At 37.2% G+C, this 7611-nt stretch overlaps 1 long non-coding RNA gene across 1 annotated transcript; it reads right to left on the bottom strand.

The window, feature by feature from the left end:
* Nucleotides 1-6174: 6174 nt before the first annotated feature.
* On the bottom strand, nt 6175-6980 carry LOC147607700 (uncharacterized). Its single transcript, XR_015264755.1, has 3 exons — nt 6814-6980; nt 6576-6658; nt 6175-6451 (listed from the first exon to the last, which is right to left on the bottom strand). It is a non-coding gene; the product is annotated as an uncharacterized LOC147607700 (long non-coding RNA).
* Between the last annotated feature and the right edge of the window lie 631 nt (nt 6981-7611).

Below are 7611 nucleotides of genomic sequence, written 5' to 3'. Positions count from 1 at the left end.
TTTTCCCATCAAATATTTCTTATAAAATAAATTTATTTAAAATATCCATTATTTCAATATGCTATAAATTTCTCTTTGTCCATCTAAATGATGGAATTCTAAATGTAATGGAAATTCCTCTTTTAACATTTAATTATTTCTCATAGATAAATAAATTTATCTAAAAATTCATCTTTGAGTTTAAATGAATTATCCCATAATTCCAATATGATAGGAAATTCTCTTTTTTCCATCCAATGATGGAATTCCAAATGTAATGGAAATTCCTCTTTTAACATTTAATTATTTCTCATAGATAAATAAATTTATCTAAAAATTTATTTTTTAAATTAAATGAATTATCCCATAATTCCAATATGATAGGAAATTCTCTTTTCCCATCCAATCATGGAATTCCAAATGTAATGGAAATTCCTCTTTTAACATTTAATTATTTCTCATAGATAAATAAATTTATCTAAAAATTCATTTTTAAAATTAAATGAATTATCCGATAATTCCAATATGATAGGAAATTCTCTTTTCCTATCTGATCATGGAATTCCAAATGTAATGGGAATTCCTCTTTTAACATTTAATTATTTCTCATAGATAAATAAATTTATCTAAAAATTTATTAATTATGCATAAACCTAAAAATCAATATTTCTATGATTACAAAGAGAATCAATTAGTTTATCGAGGATGATAATTTCTAGAATATGGTAGGAAGTCCTCTTTTCATACTTTGAATGAAAATGTTTTATGTTTAATTTTTATAAAAATTTTGCCATAGCTCCGCTGCTATTACTGATAAATCTCAATTTATTCTAAAAGAATGAACTTTAACATTATGGATATGATTATAATGATCCCTAATTGGATCATTAACCCATTATGGATTGAATCATAAATTTTCATGAAATAACTAACTTAAAAGCATAAAAAGCCATTACTTTGGTCTCCAATTAAAACAAGCATAGAAATTATTCTTGGATTAGGGAAAAGCTTCATGAGAAGCTTCATTTGGATTGAGAATAGGTCATGGGAATGACCATTCTTTGAGTGAGAGAGAGAAATTACATAAAAACCATTAAAATTAAGCATAAATGAAAATTTATGTATTTCCTTACTACCATTCGTGAATTAACTTCAATAGCATTAAAAAGCCATTCCAATTAAGCTTCTCAAGCTTGAGAGGGGTTGAGAAGAGAGAAACATTGAGAAATTATAGAAAAAGATCAAAATTCACCCTTTACCTTACAAATTGCTTGATTCCTTGATCACGGTAGAGGTCCCCAACCAATCAGTTGGTTTGGTATGTTGATGGAGCCACCAATGGAGATTGAAAAAAGAGGAAAGCTCCAACTTCGTCAATTTGGAGAGAATTTTAGAGAATAGTAAAAATTATCATTATTTCAGCATAATACTGGCATAGTATAGTTCTTATATTTTTTTACAAAGGGCTAAGGATCTATTTATAGGAGAGGGAGGCCTCTAACCAAGTCCAACTAATTTCTAGAATTTTCCAGGTTGGGTTTGGTTGAATTTGGACAAGATTTGGACCTAGTTTGCTTCCCTTTTGATTTGGTTTGATCTAAGAGAGAGGAGAGATAAAAATATCCCATTATTTTTTAGTTTAAAACTCATTCAAGCTTGTGAAGTAGGCGCCTCCTTGAAGGGACTCGCCTTCCTTACACATGTGTCAAAATGGAATCATTATACCCAAAATATCTCATTTTTTTAGTAATACTCATAGTTTTTTACTAATAAACCTTGTACATAGTCAACTCTTCATCTTATGTGGGCATTTACTCATTTTTGGGTATTTTTCTTTTACAAATTGGATTTATCTCCTCCCCACACATGGATTGATCTTATTGACCCATAGGAACCTTAATTGGACCACAATCCAAAAATTTCTGAAAATCTAGACCCTTAAGCTAAGGTCCTTTATACCCATTTCCAATTAATTCCAATTGCACATTGGAAAGTTCGTTAGTTAAATTCTTATAGAAGAAAAAGTATATTTTCGTAATTCTAAGTAAAGATTGTATTATAGATTACATAGACATGCATGAATTATTAGTAGTTTTAAAGAATATTAGATCTTGTCATTGATCTTGTTTTTTTTTCATTTTTTTAATTTGACATGAAAAGTGAAAAAAATTTCACCTTTAAATTAGCAATATGTACATTTTTTAAAACAAGTTTGAAACTATGCTTATTTTGTAAAAGTTATAAAAAAAGTTCTCTTTAATGTCTCCGAAAGATTGTAAAATTGATCAATATTTTTAGGACTAGTGAAAAATCAAGATAGCCTCAAGCAACTACTACTCACGACTCGTGAACATTTTTCATGACTCGCTGTTGACATGGTAAGAGCATTTAGAATACCTTTTCAGCATGAAGAAGCGAAACACATTAACAAAGATTTTGTTAAATGTCAAAGAGGTTAAATCAAGGTCGTGGAGATTCCTAGACAATATAATGGTGATATTGTCAGCAAATGGACTCTTGGTTGAGCTGGTGGGAGGTACATTGGGGTTCAGTCATGTGACAACGATAGAGAGAAGTAATGATGCTCCAAATACCCTAAGAACAAACCTAGCAAACAGCAAGGATGGAAGTTGGCTGGTAGGGGAAGGATATAGACGCAAGATTTCTCTTTACGATGTATGTACTACTGATATTGTGAATGCAATTTCACAAAGCATAAGGGCAGTCTCTTACACTCAAGGCAAGCACGTAGGGAGATGACCAAGCTTCGAGAAACTAAAAGAACAGTGCTCTACAAGCCCTGCCCAAGTGGTTCGAATAGTTAATTAGGCAACTGAAGGAACACCCATGTACAGGGCGCCTACCCCTCTCATTGGTGACAAAGAAAGTACACGTTACAAGAGACCGTGAAGGGTGGTAATTGATATTGATGATGAGTCCACGCATGGACCAGAGTACAACACATATGTAAGAGACTGCAAGTATAATGGGAGGCCACGGAAGATCAATTTCAAAGAACATGATACAAGAAGTACTCCTAAAATAACTATAGAAATCACAGAGGGTAATGTCATTGAGCACAAGGTGAATGAAGAAATGTGGGAAATCCGAAGGACATGTATTGGCAAGGTTACATGCAGTGGAATGCCTCATGGGGATAAGAGGTGTGAGCAACACAGTCAAATCTATTAAGGGTGTGCCTGCATCGCAAGCACCCTAATGGTCTCATTAGAAAATGTTCTTCCCTGACCACGTGCTTCATTGCTATATTGTGAATAACAACATAGACCCAAAGCCCAGTCCACCACCCAAGATATGGCCAGTTTCTATAGGAATGAACCTCACAGATGAGGAGGTATATTCATTGTGGGAAGGTGGATACCACATGGAGATCAAGAATGCAGAAGGTGTTATGCCCACCCCATCGCGTAGCAGTGGGGCTTCAAGGTTCTTTACAACTACAACTTCAAAAGATCCGCCATATGGGTCCACTACTAACATGGAGGCCGGTGACTCAGGCATGCAAAATGGCATGAGTCAAGTATTGCACATCAATATTAGAGGAAGCATCCAAGAAAATAAAGGTTGCTTTGAAATGAAAGCTATGGTGATAGAAGAAGTGCAGAGAGTGGACCACAAGTATGAAGTTTTCAAGATCAAATCGTACGCACACATGGGAAAACATGATGTGCATGTTAAGCAAAAGACCATAGATGGTGCACAAGCATGGAAAGGTCTCACATCCTTTTCACTTCATGGAAATGATGATGCTATTTCTCAAGTTAAGGACAAAGTGGTCGGCTTGATTGCAATTTGGCGACTCCATGGTTTTATTGATGAATCTTTTGAGTGTGTCTTGCTAGAGGAACTACGGAAGTGTACGAACACTGTTCGCTTACTTTGTGCCTACACCCTGGAGAACAAGCGAGGCCCATAGTAGTAAAGATGATGGTTTTCACATTTCTGTATTTGGAAGGTTTACATGAATGAACTTTGCTTTATTTTTAGTTTGAACCAGCAACCCCAATGTAGAGGATGTGATGTTGACATGTGTTTATGTGTTCACTCTGTCCGAAGTAATTATGTCATGTTGCTCTCCCCAACTTGCTTCGCCCCTCTCTCTTCATGGAGGGGAGTTTCACATTTCTATAATTGGAAGTTATACATGAATAAACTTGGTTTTATTTTCATTTCGAACCAATAACCTCAATTGTAGAGGATGTGTTGTTGACATGTTTTTCTGTGTTCACTCCCTCTCAAATAATTATGTCATATTGCTCTCTCCAACTTAGTTCGACCCTATGTGTCTGGGGAGGGGGGGTATCTTTTTGAAATCCGCTCGCCCAATTCCCAAAAAGAACTCGGTCAAAATGCACGCGAAACCCCTCCCCCCTCTTGTTATTATTAATCATGTTCACTTTGTTATCACCAAGTGCATTGGAAAGTTCCACTTGATGATTATAGTATTCCAAAGAAGAGGGGTCCCTATCCTACTCGCTCAAATTCTCAAAAGAGTTCTTAAGAGTACACCAAAGAAAACATAGAGGATTCACTCATCCTTTCTATAGAGAGTGATCTATCAATTACCCTCTGGATCATTCCCTTTCCCTTTCATGTCTCTTTGCGCTCAGAGTGTCCATATCCACTATAAGGAGAGATTTCCTTTAGGGAGACACCCCCCTTTTCCTTCCCTTAATGGGATTGACCTCAACCTTCTTCTTGGCCTTAGAAGAGACCTCAGCCCCCTTATCTCCTCCTTCAAAGTGGAATATTTACCCAAGCCCATACCATTTTGGGCCTCCTCTCTCTCTCTCTCTCTCTCTCTCTCTCTCTCTCTCTCTCTCCCTCTCTCTCTATAGGCCCTATTTGCCCAACCCACTTTTGGATGCTGAATCCTATCATCCCATTCTTTTAAGTCCTTCACCCATACATTCTTTTAAGCCATTCACCCTTACATATTAGACGATTCCGAACAAAGTGACCAAATCTCCCACACCTAAAAGCATGCACCCCCAAAATATCCAAAAGATAAGTGACTACAACACTCTCATATTGCCAAGGTTAACCTCAAACAATTTGGGGTTTGTATTCTAGTAATACAGGCCTTTTTCAACCCCCTCTCATGAAAAGAATAATTCGAAGGCGTGAACAGAGGCCATCCCAACTACCTAGGCAAAAGCCAAATCCTCCATTGCTGCCTAGAGCCACTGTGGAAGGTTAGAAAACTCCACCCACACTTGACAAGCTTCCACCAGTAGCCCTTCTAGTAGCAGCATGGAGAGCAAACATGGATCAGCAAGCAAAATATTATAAATTTCTTTTCCTAAATAGTAGATTTGTGCGCCCACCACCAGCCTTTGTCTACGTCAATCCAATTCACCAACTCATGATATCTCAATGGAACCCAACCCCCCATGCACCCACAAGAAGCAATCGAACCCATTTTCTTGTCTACAAAATCCTTCTAGCCACAACCTGATGGATCTCTAGAATCTTATATGGCCTCGTTTGCCTTATTACTAACTTGCCCATGCCGAGGTCTCACCAATCCTTCACAAGCTCCCACTTGGTTGCTTGGGCTTGTCTAGAAGTGTGTGAGCCTTTCACAACAAAGGTTTGTCTAAGAACCCAAGGAGGTCACTAATAATCTAGATACACCCCTTCCCTAAATTTTAAGATCATCTAAGTACCCTTATGTACGGATTTTTCACTTTTTGAATTGAAAATCCCCTTATATGTATTTACATTTTACATAAAAATTAAAACCCTTTATATGTCGAATGCACATATTTCTCACTCTAACTCTCAAGTCTCTCCAAGTCTAGGAAGCCCCATTTCTTGTCACAAAAACCTCCCATTAGTAAATTGGGGGTACCTTAGCTTGTTTGCCAACCCATCTTTCTTTCCATTGACCATGATACTACGAGATTACCTTGTTATTACTTTTCATCCCTCCCTCAAGACAACATTTGCAATGTGAGGGTGCAAACTTATACAAAGCAAATATCCTTTATCCTCCATTGACCAAGATAGTATTATATTCCTTTGTTACTACTTTTCATCCATCCTTCAAGACAACACAATGAGAGAATGCAAAATGAGATAAAAGTTTGATGAACTCTTATTGTTGATTAGAGTCCCTACTATTAGAAATAAAACAGAAAAAATGAGGGATTGCACTCTTATGGAGAGTCGTTTCTTACTTATAACACTTGGGATTCCATATTATTTAGAAAAATGCATGCAAGGAAGCCACCTTATCATGGCCTTAGTGAATGGTATCCCCTTCAAATGGCAATATTGCAAGCTTTAACCTTATCATGGCCTTAGTGAATGGTATCCCTTTCAAATGAAAATATTGCAAGCTTTAATAATGATGTATTGTCTATGCATCCTTTGATAATTTAGGGGTATTGGCCGAGGAGCTGTAATCGTCAGTCAGCTTCCTCTCATTCAACATTGCTGCCCCGGCCTGTAATTAAACCACACAATTGAAACCATTAAGAAACCTAATCCTTAGATATTGATCTGTCCGTTAGAGTTGCTAACGATATAATGATAATCAAACCACATTAATGGTGAGTTTAGAGGCATACCCCATATAGAACAAAATTTGGGCGACGTTTAGGATCTACGCCAAATGACCCATGAGAAGCATACTCGCTTGGGCCATCCATGGCTATCCATCAATAAGAAGTGAGATTAAGGCACGATTACTTGGAAATTTTTACATGATTAACCATGTCCTACACAATGAGTGCTTGCCTGCTTCGCCACCTTACCGAAGAAATTAACAACATAATCAGCAAAGTGATTAAATTTATAATCACATACCTGAGAGAAGCATCCTCGCCTGCGCAGCATGGAAGAAGAAAATCGCGCCAAACACTAGTAGCAGCAGCAATACCAAACCACGAGCCATTTAACAGAAAGTGGCGACGATTATCACTTAATTATCAGTTCGCAATCGAAAGATGCAATCAAAAAGCTCTCTAATTAGATGCACAACTCCTCGCTACTTAAAAAGAATGGGGTGCCTAGATCTAAACCAATGATTACCATTTTTTTAATGGACCAGTCAACGAACGTGAAACAGCACTAAATCATCACGATCATGAACTTTTCTGCAACTATTCCGATTTGCAAACATTTAATCACGAAAAATAAAAGAATATATATTTTTTTTCGTGCATGTTCTTTGCTCTCTCTTTCCACCAAGTTCAAGTCCCACCGTTGGTCATATATGCCCTCCTGTTGCATTCTACCAACCTTAATACCTCTCTCTCTTTCCCCCACGTGGCTAGATCATGACCTTAGATGTTTGAAATCCGATACTTGTGAATTCCAAAGATATTAGAAAGCTGTTCCTAAACGGAAGAGGCTTTCAGCAAGAAGACGCAGAGCCAGCATTAGCTAGCGATCCATCTTCCTTGGGAAAGGCCAACCGATGGCCTTTCTTAGCTGTCATGGCCACCTAAGCCTTAGGAATGCATTCTAAGAAAATGATGATGTGTAGCTGCATGAAAAGCCAAATTGTCAATGTCGTTGTTTCTCCCTGCCACTATCTCTTTTCCCGGTGGCCCCCATGATGGCTAAGAAAGGCCATCGGTTGGCCTTTCCTAGGGAAGATGG

The sequence above is a fragment of the Cibotium barometz genome, chromosome 55 (assembly GCF_041138505.1).
Source record: "Cibotium barometz isolate CiBa-2024 chromosome 55, ASM4113850v1, whole genome shotgun sequence".
Classification (NCBI taxonomy): Eukaryota; Viridiplantae; Streptophyta; class Polypodiopsida; order Cyatheales; family Cibotiaceae; genus Cibotium; species Cibotium barometz.
Note: the sequence above shows the minus strand (reverse complement) of the source record. Positions and strands in the feature narration are given on the sequence as shown.